Source organism: Argopecten irradians, chromosome 1, assembly GCF_041381155.1.
Source record: "Argopecten irradians isolate NY chromosome 1, Ai_NY, whole genome shotgun sequence".
Taxonomy (NCBI): domain Eukaryota; kingdom Metazoa; phylum Mollusca; class Bivalvia; order Pectinida; family Pectinidae; genus Argopecten; species Argopecten irradians.
The window spans coordinates 50,277,718-50,298,374 of NC_091134.1; positions in this window are offsets into that span (position 1 = coordinate 50,277,718).

Genomic DNA, 20,657 nt, shown 5'->3' on the forward strand with positions numbered 1-20,657 from the left:
GTTTACATATATTTATATACAGATATCAATTATGTACCGTAAATAAACCTATTTTCACCTACGATTCAAGCATTTCATAATAATAGCCACGAAAAAACTCCCAACTTCTCACTGTAAAAGACATACATTTGTTTCATAGGAAATCAAAAAATCGTTCTGAAAAAACCCGTTAGGTTTAAAAATGATAAATTACGTCACCGTAAATATATATATACTTTATTTTAGTAGATGCCTTGGAATCAACGGTTAATTGACAATTAAAAGTAACTTTCTTAAACTGGAAAATTTTAATATCTGAAATACTCAATACATAATCTACATTCAATCAAGAGTATAAATCTAAGTCTTTAAAGGGCAAAATAATTAGTATTCAAAGCTATAAATGATTTTTTTATAGATGGCATTCCATTTGTCCCGTACTCTTTTTAACCTCTGTACCTGTGATAGCAAGTGTTACAGTTTATTTCTGGAATAAGTCTTAGAGATACGAGTATAATTAATGTAACTATAATTACGACGAAACAACGTGACCCGACATCAATTATTGCTTGTTATAAACTAATTAAGTAATTGAAATATTGACTAAGCCCAGATGTTGGGTGGTTATCGTTCATCATACACTATTCACTACGAACTTTGGTTAGTAAACCCATTACCAGTAAGGCTCGAAAGATTCAGGACCCGTATGCATAAACATTAAATAGTTAAGAATATGTTTAAGTGAAAATTTCGGGTAATCAGATTGAATTAAGTGCTTTAAGTTATCTTGCTAAGTGGATTTGATGATTACTCTTAACGCTTAAGAATATTCTGTACATTAAACAACTTCCTCAGTCATAGTTTGAACTACTTTAAAAAAGTTAATTTACATTGAATGCAGTCGCAAAACTCATCTGGTATATTTTGTATAGTGCCAAATATTTGAAATCAATAATATATTTATTTGCCTGGTAATTAAGAATAAAAAGTTCGTTAACGTTCTTTTTATAAACCATATGGTCTACAAAGATGCCCAGATCCCAGAGCGCTGCACTCAATCTACATAATGTGCGCTTGATTGTTTGCAAACTTTTGGCATCTATATAGACCATGAATTTCATAAAAAGATAGTTTAATGCTTATATTTACATTATTTACTCACCTGGATGTCTCTGTCTTAAAGATTATGAGGTTAAACCGTTTATCAACGAATATTTAATCTATAAGATGGAACAGCCAATTTGACGGTGATCAGATGACGTCTCCACGTCAACATTAGCGACGTCATAATATTTCGGATGTCAATTATATCACTAGAGATTTAACTTCTGCTTGATTACCTTATATAGTGATTACACTGTACATATGGCACACAAATGTCAATATGGTTTTGTATAATATGTATAGGTGTTCGTAGCCATGGAGATGATTTCAAGCAAATCCACACAATTTGCTCTTTGACTTATGCCTCATAGTAAGTAGTCAATAGACAGCCAAAACGTACAAGTATAAATTAAACCCTTTCTGTTGAAGCGTTGGAAATTGTCTCATTTACACTAATTAATGGCGGTCAACCTCATTACTTCAAATGAAGGCATATGGAAACAATTCGAAAGTGTTTTTTTCTTAGAACAAATGTTTTAAATTTTGTCATTGTCAGCTTTTCGGAGAGGTTGATAAAACGTGAGTTATACTTTTTTAACATCTGACAGCTGAAATTCCACTATCAAACCCAGTGGCATTTTGATAACATCAAACCCCCTGAAGTAGTTTATTTAACAAAAGTGCCCATGCACTTTCATTAGGAATAGTACTAGTGATTTACTGTGTGTATTTATCATTCGAAGGTTCGGGGTATGTTCATATTGTTATCGTGTGTAGCTGTCGTAATGAGGTGATCTATCCCTTGGAGGTCAAACTCACTCTTTATTTAATTCACAATTACCCCGGAAGTGGATAAAAGCTGATAATTTTTAGTTTTCAATAATTACGAAAAATATTTTGTCACGTGATACCTATCATTCCGGGTTTTTTAATGGAATCGGAACAGGAGGTTTTAGATATGTAAATATATAGATGGTCTCGTTGTGATAGAGGACATTTAATGTATAGTGCTTACATTACCTGAAACCAAACCAAGGCGATCCTGCTTGAAAATGTCTAATGAAATATAAAGTGTAAACATTATCTGTATAACATATTCTAATTCTTCTATTCAAAATGTACGTCATGGCTGACATATAAACTGCTGTGTGGTTTGGATGAAGGTTAAGGATATCGTTTCATATTGATGTTTACGTGTTTTGGAAAAGAAGAAACGACATTTTGGTTTTTTACACTCACGTTAGGAGATTAGCTATAAACCAGTTTATTTATATGTGGTTTGTATTTGTTTTCTAAATGCGTTTTCAACAGCCTATTATACGGTCCAAGGCGAGTTCATGATGTGGTATAAAAACTAGCAATTACAATTCACAATATGGCGTCTTTTATGGCGCCAAGATACTGTAGGTACAGTTCCAGATTTCAATGCTACAAAGATTGTATTAGAAATGAAGGCAGGAAAATTACATATTCTATTGGTCTGGTGCCACAGTAGTTTTGTGCATCATTTGTATATAACTTTATAATAGCTTCATAATAATGTTATACCGCGGTAGTATTCCTCCTATTTAATTTTCATTATTGATACTAAATATATCGTCGTATATGACAATTGGAAAGGGATCCTAGGCCTAGATCAGCTATAAGTCTACAAGTTATAATTTAACGAATGTATTTTTCCTAAAGATGCTATACCGCAACATACAATCAGTTGTCGTTGCTCGACTACAACATGAAAGTAATGCATAAGAACAGTGGATGGCACAACTCTAATCTTCTGTAAGCTTTATATTTCCCATTAAATTAATTTTGGCAATCGTCTTCAATGTAAATGGTTCCTATATGAGTGTAGCCATCGGTATAGAACAGTAGGATTGCACTTTAATGACTGAATCCTTTAGCCCTCACGACAAGCAAGTCTTTTACTCGCGTTCAGGCCATTTTAAGGTAAATAAGATATTTATAATACAGACATAATATCACTCGATTCATTTTATACAGCATCAACAGAATTAATGTAAAATGTCTAAAATTCGAAAACAGTGTTGTTCTTCTTTAGCGATACCATGTTATGAAATCTGCAGTATATATTTATATTGGCCTGGTTGACACGTTAACTACCAGTTATTTACCTCCAGCTATAAATCAAAAGGTCGCGTTCTTTGTGTACAACACCATGCCTCAATGTGTAACACCCTATAGAGCTGCACCGATAGAGGTTCATCGGGTATACAACATACACACCAGCTACAACCCTTACAGTTTAACAGTTGTTGTTTTTTGTAATTTATTGTTTTACTTGCAATTTGTCCATCAAGTCTTTAATGACTAAAATTAGGTTGTAAAGAATTAATGTTTCAATATTTCTTCAACATTAAACTAGTTAGTTTTTTTTAAAGAAAAGCATTGTGAACATAAGTGTTGGTATGAAATATTATATTTTCAACATAATAAGATTATTGAAAAATAACTTATTTCATGAAATTAAGAACTGTGGGCAAATCAAAGAAAACACTGCTCTAAGGATTTTGCAATACACCGGAAACGAAATATATAACATTTATATTTCCTACCTTAAACTGATGTCTCTTTTAAACGTTGTGTCTATTTGTTTATTTATATCTTGTGTATTTTCTTGTTGTCAATAATGGCACTACCGTCGACATTTAATGAATATCATTAGCCTAATTATTGTCTATGTTTAATGTAGCAGAGACAAGCAGTAGGTGTGTATTTCAGACACCGTCAGTAATATGTACTGTCGTTCTAACGTAATGTATGCACTTCAAAGGGGGAAGATGCGCTCGGATGTACGATATACAGGACATAAAATATATCTGTGTCTTTAACTATGGTAATGGATATGTACTATGGGCGTTTGTCTACTTTGGCCCTGGATTTTTTTACACGAAGAGTTTATTATTAAACGTAATATGGTGGTATGCGAGAGTTTGGAATTCCGGATTTTATCATATTACGATAGAAGTACATGTTTAAATAGGAGATATTTATTTCTTACGTATGTTTATTTATGTGTTTTAATCTAAACACGACCCATTGAATTTTTCCAATTATCTATATCAATGATATTTAACTGAAGTTATTTTGTCAACAGTGTTTGCTTTTTCAATACGTAAATACTAAATAAGTATTGCAAGCTAGGACAATAGAACAAAATATGAATTACTCTTTGCACATATATCTTGACAGAAATATTCATATTTGATAAATGATTTTGACATTTTATTCAGGTAAGACCATAAACTACATTTAGGCACTTTTTAAAGTAAGCATTGACAATTAAAGTATAAATTATAACATAGTATTCTCCTCAGGCGTTAGTAGATTTTACATTATTTTCTTGCAGGGATGATTTCTGTCGTTAGAGATTTGTAATAAGTATATCGTCTCAGGAGATTTTTTCCGGTCCATTCATTTTTATACAAAAAGCAAAATACATATTGCATGTTATTTCTTAGTTGTATATCAATATTTTCTATTATATAAAGATTATAATATTCAGTCAGCCCTTTACATTGCTTGTGAATTATATTTGTCATGTGCCCTACAAATGTAAGAGAACCGATATACACACGGAGTGTTTTAAAGACCTATACAGTGTTCCTAATACTATATCCCTTCCAATGTGGTTAAAATGAATGTAGGCTTCTTAATAGATATAGATTAGAATCGCGGATGAAAGGAAAACACCAATTAAGGCCTAGTAACCTACAATAATAACTTATATTAGTATACCTGGTCTTGATGTATAACATTAATTGAAAACTTGGTAACAAAACCTGTAAGCCCATGTCTAGTATAGCGTGACTAGTAACCGACGCAGCTGGATTTCATCTCACTCCATGTATTGAAAATAAACTGACAAGCAAAAACAGTCAATATTTATTAAGAACACAATCAGGAATGTAGCACGAATGAAATAATTATCTTAACAATATATCTAGAAATACCTCAGTAGTTAGGAAGCATAAATTTCCATTATTTTGTCAGTAACATATTGGTTCCGATGGCATATATTCATGAATTTCGTCCGATACACTGAAGCGCACAGACCGGTTTGGAAGGTAGCCATTGTTGTTAGCTGTCACCACACTAATTCCACATCCGGTCAACCTATTTCCGTTCCTTGGTGGATGTGACGTTATAGTTATACATTGGGATGGATCGAAATGCGACCCTTGCTTGTACGGGATCATAGATGGCTGCGTCATACGCGAATTTGGGGATTCATTGCACGTTCTTTGGTCATTGAAAGTATTTCTATCTTTTTCTGCGTCAGGGTAATCCTTCGGTGGCAAGTTTTGTTTAGAAGGTTTCAAGATCGATCGTCTTTTGACATCCTTCATGTTTTCCACAATAACGATATCTTCTGGGCGTAATTCTGGACTATATGTCAATCTTTCCAGTGGAGAATTATTCCGCTTGGAAGTTAATTTTCCTGTACTCCCTGACGAAACAACTTCCCCTGTCTTAAGGTCTAATGTTTGGTTACCACTACCCGTAACTGGAGGAAGAGGGTTACGCCCTTCCCGTATAGGAATTTTAACACTTGGAAAATGTTCATGGAAACTGTTTTCTTTTTCCAAGTCGTCCCGTGATTTCATGCTCTCCATGATATAATCCATATAACGTATCTTTCCAACGGAGAAGCCAAAGAGGCCTGGAGATACCTGGTCAGGATGTGAGAAAAGCGTGTCCGCAAGCTGAAGACATGTTAGGTCAGTAACCGACGCCTTTTTAGGGCTCAGATGCACGCCGTTATCTTTGTTCTGAGAACCAGACGTGTTAAATGAACGATTCATGGTATCTACTCCTGTCGAAAGTCCTTTCTTTCGTGAGCCTCTTGTTGGGAGAGTGGATGATTTAACCGCTTGTATTCGTGGTGAGGGTGATGGAATGGCGGGAAGAACTCCATTTGGAAACTCAAACTTTAAATTATGAATCTTATCAAAGGTGGTCCGTTTCGGTGTTCCCTGAAATGTTCCTTTCGGAGTCGGAGAAGATTTCCAATATTCCACTCCTGAAGTTTCTTTTTGTCGTTTTATGGCCTTAGATATTTCCGGGTTTATCCTAGTTTCAACAGAAGCCATCTTCTTACTATCATGAAGAAAGTTCACACTCTCGTTTTTCTGAAGACCTTTCATCATGTCAAAATAAATCGTCATTTGATAGAAACGTCCACTTTATAATGTGCATACGAAAATGAATTAACAGTTATGTAGTTTAACTACATCTTAGACATAAGCACAGTTGAACGGAAGCCCACCTTTACTGTTCGGGAGGTTGTGTTTAACTGAGTGTGTATCTATTTCTCTCCATTTATATAAAGTTCCCGGGCAACCCACAAACTTTGCATCGTACGTTACTGGTTTACACTGTAAACATTACGGACGTTTAATTGAAGTAAGTTTTTTTTTTCTTTTTCGTCGTAAACAAGTGACACAACGGTTATCCATGCAGCCTTGGGCTCAACTGGACAAAACAAGTGACAGCGATGTTCACACCAGGTACTTGTAACATCGCAACTACTCACACATTTCACATAAATTAGGTTTTCATTGATAAATACATCACGGGTTTGCATACGTAAGACACCAAGAAACAGTGTACCATCCCAAGGCGAGGCGAGTGAAGTTTCACCGCGAAGCGTCAGAGAGTTTAATCATGACCTGCCTAAAAATATGATCATCCCGAACCGTAACATCATCAACTTGCCTTTCTTTTTTCCCTGTGAATCATCCACTATTTAGGATTGTTCTGATGTCGCCGGAGCCTTTCGATTGATACATCAATCCATCTTCACGGACACTTTCTATCTATGCAGAAGATTTGTCACATGTCACATTTGCTGGTCAAGATACTATACATCTGATACCGTCCCGTTCCTCGTGGACGCTGGTCCGTGGTGTATAGGGCGGGTTGATTCACTTCATTGTATATACATACAAGTCCGTATCAAACGATATGCGATTGGTCCTTTAAACAGCCAGGTAGAAATCGTACAGGTATGTAAAGGTAGAACCGGTACTTACATGTGTTACACAGACACAAGACATGGCTTGGGATGTCGTCGGGTAAATCCTATTGTGTTTCGATACACAATCGCACAACACCTGCCCTTTTAAACGTGTATTGCGGTAAACAGCATGTGTGCTGTCACCAATGCCAGCGATGTTGATAGGACCTTCAGAACTCCACTTCGACATTTACAGTCTCCTTCAATCGTTTAGACGTAGATGTGTGTTGTGGACATATACGTAACAAAACAATGCTCATCTCTGATCATTGTTCTTTTCGATCGATATCACACACTAGTAGGCTATAACTTCGCTGCTTTCGACATGCACTGATACCACTTTTTGCGCGATATGTTTTGGTATCTATTGATGAAACGAATTCTCTTTTCGTGGGAACAATAGACTGTAGATCTCACCGTGCACCATCGTTCACATGAATTTTTGTTACTTAGTTACTCATCGTAATTCTGAATTTCATAAAAGTCTAGTATTACGAGAAAGACGTACTTTAGTCTGTCATCATCTATGTGATTAGTACTTCCCTATACACAACATAGACGCTACACCACTTTGACTTTTTAAGCATTCAGTAATACTCATATGTGAAGTATCCAATACAGCAAGACGTTGGTAAGTCCATGATTTGATGATGACTTAATTTTGACGTCAGAACTCTGTTACTAGTGACACATCGGTTCGTCATATCCTACCATAGTATTAAGTCTGATATAGAATGTTTGAGTTTCCCATCCAGCTTTAAATGAACGAGCCGCTGTTTACACAGAACGAGTTCAATATAACTGCAGGTAAGTACAGAGAGTTTAGACAGGAAACAGGTACCTGTTTACATGTCACACGTGATTGTGAGTAAACACGACATGGACGTTTTTCATTTCTCATTGCTATTTAATACAGTGGTGCGATATCTGCAGACATACAAAGCAATTCAGCATTTCGCCAGTTGTTATCAACAACCTTCAGATTACGATAACAACATATACTCCGTTTGTACATGTCAATAATTCACATACAGAAACAGGTGTTTAGAGGTTCAATTATTTTCTTCTTTATGGAACTACAAAATCAGTTTCTAGGTTTCATACAATGCAAGCGTTGTCTGTTCAATGCAGACACGCCCATTTCAGCTCGAGGACTATTCCGGAAGAAAACCGGCGATTGAGACATTCATCGTAAGATGAAATGAAAACTATTTACTTAAGTGAATACACATGCATTGTTGAATCAGCGCTGAGATGTGTACAAAATCGCCCCACGGTCCCTTTAAACATTACAGTTTTTATTTACACATACTGTTTGTGCTTCGAAATGGCCCAATCTTACGTTATGAAAATTGTCATTTTATTGTAGAACTGATTAATCACAAAGTAAAGAATCAAGTGCTATACATTTACCATGACCAAAGCGCACAGACTTTCACGACCAACCGAGGTATGACACTATGTAACGCCTACCCCTGTTTCTCCATTCTTCCTTTCATGAACGGTTCCATTTATCATGTTTAGATTAGTGACATTTCAGATCGAGTCCTGGTCGGTACGTTCTCAGGAATTTCCTTTTCTATTATAATAATCCGCAAATTCCTTTTCAGGCACAAACAATAGAAGCAGTCCGTGGAAGTTAAGAACACTTTCGTTAAATGAAATTTGTCTTATCTTTTTTATTAGAATAAGTGTATGAATTTGATTGACTTGTATAGAAAATGATTTTAATAATAAATCTCCTCTATCCATATGATCATGACTAAGCATAAGACAAGGTTAGCAATGTTTCTCTCGCCAACCGTTTGTATTGTAATGTAGTATAAATACCTGAATGGCTGCAGAGAAATCATTGTAACTTTGTCCAAAAGGAAAAAAGATGAAAAAAGATAGTATGCGTGATAAAAGAGAGTTTGTTTTATCAAAAATAACTGTTTGAAATATTTGTAACTTTGTACAGTTGCAAAAAAGTAAAACAAATAATAAGTAATAAAGTGAATACGGTGAAAATTGATTGCCAAGGGTAAATGTTTGGTACCTTGTGACAAATTAAGGTAAAGGGCATATTCACAACTTGACTGGTAACCTCGTACAGATCATACTCCTTTTCTCCAAAAGAGACTAGTATCAGAATAGCAAGACAGAAATTAATTAAAGTACCGTTTTTATATATAACATTTCAATAATTGTATGATTTATTTGGCCTTACAAACCTTTACAACATACACAGTAGAGCAATGATGCATATCTATCGTACATTATAGATGTGCATACAAATAACATGTAATATGTTATTCCTGTGAGTAAAACATAATAGACCGCTACATACCTAGACATCAAGGGAAATGTGCATCAGGTAACGGTAATGGCTATGTCTAATGGAAGCTTAGTGAAATGTAAAGCTAATTGATGTTGGTGACATCTATCATTCTTTTTAAAGGTAAGTATCATAACAAGATCGTCGTATACCATTGATAAAACAGGAGAAAATATGTGTATTGCAAAGACATCGCTTTTATTTGATGTGCATTGATCAACACTTAATTAACTTATTTGCGCTACAGGCACATAAAGTATAACATCATTTCATGCGTTCGAAACAGTCCTTCAAGCGACCTTGGTGATTTTTAAGTCACATGTAATGAGTATTTATATTTAAATTCTCACCTCATAATGCTATGAGAAATTAACTATTTTACTTTATTGCAGAACGCGGAAATTATAGTTTTCATTTCAAAATTGTACACATATGTACACACATATATATATATATATATAATTCATAAATCAATTCATTATAGCTGAAAATATCAATAATATCCCTGATATGAATATTATATATACATGTAGTTCGACTGACTGAGATAATTTGAAAACAGACCATTTGATGCTGTGAATTTCTTCTCCAAAATATTATTTACAGCGGATCATGCTGTTTGCTAGGTTCTCAACTATCATCGCTATTTTGGTCGGTATCTTACTAAATATTTTCTAGAAAAGCGAGATCAAGGGAAACCACAAGTACTTCAGAGTATCATGTTTACATTGTAGACTGAGGTGAAAGGTCACAGCGTATTGATCGGTAAACAAATGCTTGAGGGGTAGAGACTGATAGGGAAGCATGCCTCCTGCCCTTTGATGTATGCATTGTACTTAAAAACGATAACATTATCAGAGTAAGGGCTGGATTATTGTCTTCTGGCACAGGTAGAAATTTGTAAACAACCATGAACTATTGGCTACCTTTACGTTTATTTTGGGCATCCCGAAAAAATAAACATAAATAACACTTATTGATTGTTTTTGTTGCCGTGAACTCTGCCAAGAAAAAAGATGATACGCATATCGATTTGACACATAGCAAGAACTTTGGGTTTCTTCTATTATAATAACACGCATCGTTTGTATGGAAAAACTCTAATGTTTCATCATCATGTTAAACGCTAAGAAAACTGAACACATTGAAATGGAAACCTTATGATGCAAGTGGTCTTTATCTTTTTCTACGGGCTGGCAAGTTTTTCTTCTTCTGTTAAACATTATTTAGAAACATATAACATGGATTGTGACAATAATACAATGTAGATAGATCTATGACTCAAATGTGATTTTTTTGGCGTTTTTGACGTATTTGTTTAATGTGTTTTTATACATACTTAAAATGTTCTTACATTTTTTCTGTCTCAATGTGATAAACGTCATAAATAACAGCATGAAATAAACCCTCAAAGAATGTATTTACATAGTATAAATTGATACTATGAATTAAACCCTCAAAGAATGCACTTACTAGGAAGAAACAACGGACCGTAGTTTACCGAAGCCTGAGACAGTTTCTAGAAAGAAATATATATATATGACATCATGATTGAAGAACACTAATCGAAAATCCCATAATTTGTATTATAGGAAAGGCAAACCAAGATCAAAAATATTTTCGAATGTTAATTATGTAGAAGGAAAGGGTATAATGGACATCAGACGATAAATGACAAACCAGCCACATTTAAGTCATTACGTAATATCACACGAGTTTCATTATCAAACTTTATCGATTTCCGTTAAAACTAAACAATAGAATTGAAGTTTATTCTAGATTTAATGCGTAATCTAAACATGTGTAAATTCATTTCTATGTTTATATAGTGTCAGAAGGAGAGTCTGTATAGGTCTTAAATAGAACTCCATATCTCTGTTACTGCCATAGTAAATTATACCTAATCTACTACCACTATACCTACAGTATCAACGTTCGCTAGAACAATAATTTATTTCTCATGAATATTTAAATGAAGCTGCTCTGTATTCTTTATATTCTTTATAAGTCGGATTAAACCAATGCAGAGTTTACAGGATACAGAAGCTTGAAATACATAAAAGTGCATGACTAGTGTCTGAAAATGTATGCTGTATTTTGACGAGGTTTAAGAAAGAAAAAAATGTGGCGAGCCTTCTGCATTCACTTTCTGTCTTGTGTCAAAAATACTGCTGATGTTGTCAGACACTGGTCATGACCATGTGTATTCTTTATCCTGCAACATTTATAAACGAGCACACATTAAAGGTAATAGGTATCAACGGTGTTTTAAACATGTACGTCTTCAAACAACGTTTCATCTCGAAAGTAGTTTAATCTAATCGGCGCGCGTGTTGAGATTCTAAAACACGGTCGTTTTATACTACAGCTGTAGTATGTGTAGCGTATTCCGATAACGCCAATGTTGGATGCATGATAATAGTTTATGAGACACAAATTGACGAAGAACAGCAATAGGTATTTGGTGACATGGTCTTAGAAATGCATCAACCTTCCTTTAAAAACTCATTAATTTGATTGGGAAAGAATTACATAAGGTACTTATGCCTTCCTATAGATAATTTTAAAGTTAGTTAGGAGTTTCCACAAAAAGATAATGTATTTTAATGAGTTGGGCCTTTCTTGATACTAAGTGTTAGCAAAGTGCTTGAAATGTTTGGCATCCTGTTGGATATTTCAATAAGTATGGTTCAGTGGGGTTGCACTAGTATAATATCAACATTTGTAAGGAGACCAATAGAAAGATGCTATGTCTTTTTTGTCAGATTTAGCAAGGACACGAGTATAATTCGTCTTAAGTGAAATAACACTTTTAATCTTTCTATATATATATATATATATTTAATCTCAATAGATTATATAAGATGTATAAAAACGGTATGCATTCAGTATCATCACAAATATTGTTTGGCTTTTTTTGTATATCCAGGCTTACCTGAATGAACATGTGAAAACAAAAGAAGCATATAGTATGTCTTATTGTCAAAGGGTTTTCATGAGACAAAAGATATTATGCGGCGAATGTTATATATGATTCCTGATGTAATTGTAGCATATTTTATTTACTCTAGCCTGGGCTATCCCACGCCGTCTGTTTACTATTGTAGTTAACTGCCCTAGACTAAACTACACAGGTAATACCTAGTACGTAAACACTTGTTCTTTCATACATCACTTCCCGCCATCAATCTTTAATACCGGATATGACGCATTTAGAATATACACTAAAAAGTTTACAAAGGAAGTGACGTTCATCGTAGGTATTATTAACAAAAGAGAATATAAGTAGTTCTAAATGATATCTTACCTATGTAAACTGGAATATAGAAATAATTTAGCTTGAAAGAATTAAGGAAACATTGACATTGAAATATGATGAGTGTGATTCAGTTCACATTGCATAAACATGTAAATAAAGCTTAAAGTATCAAATCTGAAACGTAAAAATCGCAAAAAGGAAGCTGGACCCAATTGATATAACGTAAACAAAGCTAAGAGGTACCATGTCTTTGTATATAAAACTCATACACCAGGCAACTTAAACAATGTGTTTGCATGCTTTCGTTTGTGTTCGCCGAAAAAAATCCTCCTAACATGTCTTCCATTCAATTTAGCACAATCATCATCTATCTTTTATTGGTTTAATATGACAATTTCGATCTGAGAGTATTTTATATAAATCTCCGTCATAATTGCTAGTATAAGGGGTGGAGCTGACCCCCTTTACACCCAAAACATAACCATAAAAGCAAAGTCGGGGCACTAAAGGTAAAAAATAGGCCAAAAGACGAATGCAGTGTAATTTTGCATCAAAATGATATATGGCGTATATTCATTATCAATGTACATTTTAAACGGCAGATATCAGGAAAATTAGGCCATGGATTTTTTTTTTCACAAATGAATTCGCCAAATACCACTTAGTGTGTGTAAAGCAAACATTTACAGCGTTATAAATCAGACGTCATCATTACAACAAGACAGAATGAAATCCCGAGGTCATGGCATCTCAAATAATATGCTTAACCTAGATTCAACTTTCAATAATTTACTATAGTGTCACTGCCAGTTTAATATATCATTGAAGAAAATGAACATATCTTTTATGAAACATATCTGTTTGGTGAGATAAAAACTGAGAGAAACATATCAGTGTGCATTACTTTAATGATAAAACACATTTTACCAGCACCTTCATGTCTTTGATGCACCAATACATGGATATACCTGACTATGTTTTAATATGTAACATAGCAGTCCCCATAGTATTTACCATGAAATAATTAGGTTATAACCATAGTAAATCGAAATCCAAACTGTACAAATGAAACAAATACAAAATACTGGGGAAACTGTATTGAAACGTTACATGACCAGATGATGAGTGCTGTTCGGTGTCTTGGGCTGTTGTTTTTTTCATTAAGACAGCGCTAATATAATGGATGGGGATTTCGCTTTTCCTTAAATTTTGTATGTGTTGATAGAATATTCAGCAATATAAAATCATAAAAAGCATACGCTAAAGTCTACAGTACAAATTAGCCATTTATGGAGAACAGGCCAATTCATTCCTCAGGACGATGACGAGTGGCTCTCCAAATTCTAAACTTACTTCAACAATCCCCTCGGCTAGGCAATAAAACAGACCTGTATTTATTCAGGGTCGTCATAATTTGTTATAATCACTTCACATGACAGGTATTCTGTTTTAATGCTTGTTCAGTCTGGCCCTCGAGTGCTCGGCCTAAAACATGTATCGACCTGGATTTGTTAGGTTTTTGAACATACAATGTGTTAGATTTGCAAATAGGCTATTGTGATGTTACGTTTTATGCATGATATTTATTGATTTACTTTCAGGCACGCAAAACGGAACAATATATCAAAAACACTCACTTAGCTAAAGTTGCTGAAAAATATAAAGGAAAACCTTCGAAAAACCAAATGATAGTTCAACTAAACTCGATTTAGCTTCCCCGTGTCTTCATTAACTTGTATTCAATGTGTTGAAATACTTCGTCGACAGTCGATACTTACTAATAGAAATCTGCATGAATTCGGTAACGAGTCATTGGAACCATTTTCATTATTTATTGAAAAACTTGCAAAATCAAATGGTATCCTTGTTATGCATTAAACTATCATGGTGTGTTGCAAATTTTTCTATCTGTCAGGATTAATAGAATGAAATAGATTGTCCCTCTGAACGAATCCATAGCTCAGAAAAAATTGTTGTTGTTTTAGTATTATGTTTATCTGTGTGTGTTGAATGAAGAGATGGTGGTGTACTTGTCTCCATGTGCTAGTGTTTATTACAGAATCAAACCACTTTCCACAAAAGCCTAACAAGTCAGTCCACCAAGTCATATTATACTGATATATAAACCTCAGACTGGGTGAAGTGTCCTGCTGAATGTCTTTGGTGTTCGCTTCAGTGAGGCGACACTACAGAGTAGATACTATCTTCTGTCATCACACGATGTTTTGATATCTGGTTATTTCCATTGTACGACATACCGAATACCTATCAATTGTAAAGGGGTGTGTAAGGTGGAGACTACGTGGGAGTTTTATGGTCGATATCAATGTTTCATAGATGTTTGTTGGTTGATTATGTTCAACAGCTAAAGTTATAATAACGGTCTCTCCTGTGTGAAATGTGCTGTGCGTGTGTTTGTCTATTTGGTATATTCGGGTACTCTATGTAATAGTGAAAATATTGCCCTTTTATAGTGATATTCTATTTAAGTATGCCGCCAAAGACAGATAGGAATATTCGGTATCTTTTTGTGATATGTTCATAAATATAAGCCCTGTTGTGTCCCAGATCTGAGCTTGATTTGACCTAGATTGTAACGTAACAGTGGCGTAGGAAGATGAAACGTAATGGGGGGGCAAAGGTCCTCAATATTTTGTAACCCCCCCCCCCCCCCCCGCCGTCGCACCTTTTTTTTCATATATCATTAAATTTAAACCTTGTACACATTTATAGACAGTGGGGTCGCTAAAAGGAAATTAACGAATAATTAACAAAGATTTAGGTGTTTTTGAGGGGTCTGAGGGTGACCCCCGGGAAAAATATTGTAATTTAGAATGGCTGAGATGAGTTTTACAATGTATTTTGATGATTTTGCGAGCGCCCGAAAGCGCGAGATTTTGGTGGATTTTTTTTTTTTTTTTTTTTGGGGGGGGGGGGGGGGGGGGGGGGGGGGGGGTCTCCCCCGGAAAAAAATTACGATTTAGAATGGCTTAGATGAGGTTTTATTTACGATACATTTTGATGAATTTGTGAGCGCCCAAAGGCGCGAGAATTTGGTGTTAGGGGGGTCCGGGGGTCTACCCCGGGAAAAAAATTACGATTTAGAATGGCTGAGATGAGTTTTACGATGTATTTTAATGATTATAAAGCGTTCTTAACATGGTAATTTTTCGATTTAAAGCTACCTGCATTTAGAAATGATAATTTTGTCGTCATAACATTATGCAACCCTACTCGATCTGAATATACCGGCTTCACACCATCGGCACATTGTTGTGTAACATAAACAAATGAATTTATTGTCTCGCTAAGACATATAAATAAATTGATCTTTTAGAGACATTTTTTTTTAAATAGTACATAGAATCCCTTGATGGACATTTTTAGTCTAGTTTGTGTGCATTGAATTTTTACTATTTAAAGATGCCCCACCGCTGACAAATGGTATTTTTTCATTATCAAAAACAGGAGTAGACGATTTAGTATTTTTCTTCAGTAACAAAAGTTACTTACTTTACACATTTATCACCATTGAAAAGTTTGAGCTTCTTATTTTACTTCAAGTTAAAAATATGAAAAATAATTAATTGCATCCCGAAAAAATTCCATGTCACTATATTCTATATGAAATGAAGTACTGATTGCGCATGCATCAATGGCGAAACAAATCATTTTATTTTTTGTGTGTGTTAATTAGGCATATATATACACGATTAAACACCAATTATTATTCAAATGATGAATATCATTTATACTCTGTCGGCGGTGGAGCATCTTTAAGGTTTGGCATCATGTGCTTGAACGTTTTAGGAAATGCGCCGCGCAGCGGAAAATTTTCTGGAATGAAGTACGAAAAATGTGCAGGAGGACCCTTTTTTCTTTCAAATAAGCATTTTTTAGAAAATTTCAGTCGGCGAAAATGGGGGGGCAAAAAGACATGTTTGCCCCCCCCGTCCTGGGGAACGGGGGGGGGGGGGGGGGCAGTTGCCCCCCCCCCCCCCCTGCCCCCCACCCCGCTTCCTACGCCCCTGCGTAAGTGTCGCCATGATCCTTTTGGAGCACCATGTACTTTTTATGAGCTCCTGTGTAATCTATATATTGTTAATACATTTGGTGTGACTAAATGCCGGCGTTATTTGTTGTTTTATGCTGAGAGATAATTTACCTTGTTGAGAATAAAGCCTCTTCACGCTATGGTCTTTTCAACCCCTTTGAGTTGTCTATAACGTTTATGTCGGTAAATGTTTTGCCGAGGCACGATGATTTTGATATATGGGCCGTTTTCCTTTCTATGTTTTTAATGTACACAAATATCCTTAAATCTCTCCCAACTTTGATTTATTTGTGGTAGTTTAAGTGTGTTTGTTAAGGCGGCACACGTTTATTCCGGGACAATAGGGTACCAGTTCACAGGTGTCAAACATTCAACTGATGTAATCACCTAACCTAAAAAAGGACCAAAGTTATACAGGATCATGGTATTATCATTTTGAGAGAAATTATTTTGTTATCATAAACTTTTTTAATATGTGCGAGGGGCTATTGACACACGACTTCTTTGATAGAAGTGGAATGCAATTTTGCATACATGAATCATAACAATGGAGGGTGCTTTTCGGAGATAAAAGCCAAGATTAACTATGCTAGATTTATCGTACTTTGTCTCGAAACGTAATTGAAAAGCTTCTATAATGAAGGTGTATTTGTCGCTTGTTTCGTACATGTAGTCCTAGCGGATAGCGTCGTCATAAAACATTATTGTATTCCCATCAAATAGGGTAACACATACATATATAATCCGTGTATAATATTAGTTACAGTTTTTGTGTAGTACGGTACAATATACATGTAGTGTCATGAATGAGCGTTGCTACTATTTTTGATAGCTGTTACTGAATTGCTCGTTCAATTTGTTGTCGGTGTTGATATGACAGGTTGCTAAGGTGTCTTTGACAGTATGCTTCAGTGAGGTAACACTATAAAATTGGGACAACATAAATCCAAACACGCTCTCAAATATGGATGGTATATGCAATAAACACACTCTCGCACGCGGGCGTGGCGTCTTCATTGTTCAAACGAAACAGCGAAGGTCGTACATAGTGATCTGTTCACAGAATATTCACTCCATTGCCCACCTATTCATTACCCTAGTATGTTTGATAGAACATTTCATGTTACTACTATGATATGAGGTATCATTTCCTGTCACCCATTTTTATTCTACAAAGTTTCCAGTAATTGGTCAAACTATAAAGAGAATCTTCAAACACACAAAACAATGTATAGGAACCTTCAGGGTAATTTAAATGTGACAGTTCACATGATGTCAAAATTAATCTCGGCTAAACTGTATTTCCCCTCTAATATCTATCAACGATATAGTAAGCCATCATACTCATAATTCAGTTTTGATCGTCTAATGATGATAGGAACATCTTTGAATTACATATTACAATTAAATCAATGCTCACTATTTCAACAACCCAAAATAAATAATTTATTTATAATAAGTCGGTGGAAAACGAAAATTGAGCGCACGTACACACGGAAACTCATTGTTAGAAACTGTATAAGTGTAAGAGAAGAAAAGGATATGACACTTCTTCTGGCGAAATATCCGTTAATGCAAAGTCCATCTAGAAAAAAATGGATAACGAAATAAGGTAAGACAGGACATGAAAATGTCACAATTATACATTTGTATATATGCTTTATGTTTCACTATACATCTTTTGACATAAAAAACGTCTTTATCAAGCTAATTTTCGAATATTTAATGCAGATACATGCATATCATGAGCTGATTATTTGCAATCTCAGGAATCTGTCATGTATGTATACTAGGTTGCGGTGTAAAAACGTATAATATTAGCTATATAGTACATGTATGTAATTACATTCGTATTATGTAAATAGGCCGGAAATCTGACTTTGGAACATGAACATGTACGAATATAATTATAGGACAATACATCATCTCAAAACTAACTAACGGGTACCAAAGTCATAGAATGGCGGGTATCCAATATATCAACCATAACAATATACATAGATAGGAAGTATTGAAAGCCATTTAAAATCTTTTGACATTTTAAATCTAGGTATCTATCGGATCCACAAGGACCAGGCTATCAATGGGATTTGTGTTAAACACAAACAATGTGTCACCTACATGTACTGTTGACCTTATATTTTAATTAACAATGTTTGGACGCACAATTGCCCAGGTAGTGATACATATTATTATTGTTATCATTTAATAGGGTTACAATATAATATCACCGTGTGTATTTATTGTGTATACTGAAAACCGCACGTGTTACTAACAGAGGGTGATAATAGTAAAGACAACTAATGATAAGTTCTTTGTGAATGAACGTTTGGAAGAATTTGCATGGATGTGTATTTCACTCGTGTAAATGTTATGCATGAACATTGTTTTTCACTCTTGTCGCAAATACTATAAACATGTACAAATGTACATATATATGAACTTAAATTGCGTACATGTAGTCCATAACCTCAATCCGGTCATTTTAGGTAAAATTAATGTCTTGTACACCTTGTAATACAGAATACGTGTATGTCTCACATCAATACAGACACGAGTCAATTAAAGAGTATAAGCTGATCACAATAAATAGACAGACGCATGCATGTATGCAAAAGACCATATGCTGGCGTTGGAAAGTTAAGATATACATATTATAAAATGACTGATCAATTGAAATAGAGACAGTGTGATACGTATGGACTTCGGGTGTATTTTTCAATCAAAACTGACACGACTTACTTTAAAACTTAAAATGATCATTTGATAGAGGGGCAGATCGCCTCGAAAATGGGATTTCTTCTTTGTCCCGTGATATTAAAGGATGCAATATTTATAAGAGCGCATCTCTCTACGCGGCCGAAGAAGGCCGCGTAGAGCTTCGCTCTACTAACCATAACACGTGTGTGAGCATATAGAATCTAATACATTCCAGTACCCCTTAGACTTTGAAATCGCGTCCCACGGGAAAAGTCTCGCGCCTCCATGCAGGCAGCTATATTTTAATTCTCGTTATCAGCACGACGAGATTTAAAATTTTCTATGTAGGCAAAACGTTTCACCAGGATACACTTTGAAATTACTGTAAGTAGTTTTAGATAACTACACAAGGATAAATGTACTGATCAAAACACAGGGACCTGGCACGAAAATTTTTAACCAATAGTATACATATATATATTATAGTATCAAGGGTATGAACTCGGCGGTCGAGAAAAACGGACCTATTTTTTTTAAAATCGTGATTATTTTAATAAATCGGTTCTATACAGCATTGACGGATATCTTACCTTAAAGAGAAATAATTTATCTTTCCATTGAGTACTTGGTGAACAAAATTGGCCAAGTATTGACGAAGTTATGGCTTGATGAATCGGGAAATTTACGAAAAATATGCTAGGTAGACATTTCCCTGTCCGGTCGAAATGTCGTCTCGGCTCTAATGGGTACCTCAAAAACCAAGCCAAAATCACAAAATTTACGCTTGTGGTGGTAAACAATACCCCTAACTGTGTTTATCCACAATCTCCTTTGGAGGTGTCATCACCCGTACTTTGTAGAAACTCCATTTAAACATCGTGTGGCTCACTTACTTTAACCGTCACCGCCATGTTCATTTTTCTCTTGGAACGCTTCTCCACTTTACATAGAATGACTACATTATGCAAATTATGTTATGTTGTGCTTGTCGGTAAACTCGAGAAGCGTTCCGAAAAAACAAATGAATTTTGTTCATCAAGCACTCAATGGAAAGATAAATTATTTATCTTTAAGGTAAGATATCCTTCAATGTTGTATAGAATCCATGTATTAAAATAATTACAGTTTAAAAAAAAATAGGTCCGTTTTTCTCTACCGCCGAGTTCATACCCTTGATACTATAATATATATATATGTATACTGTTAG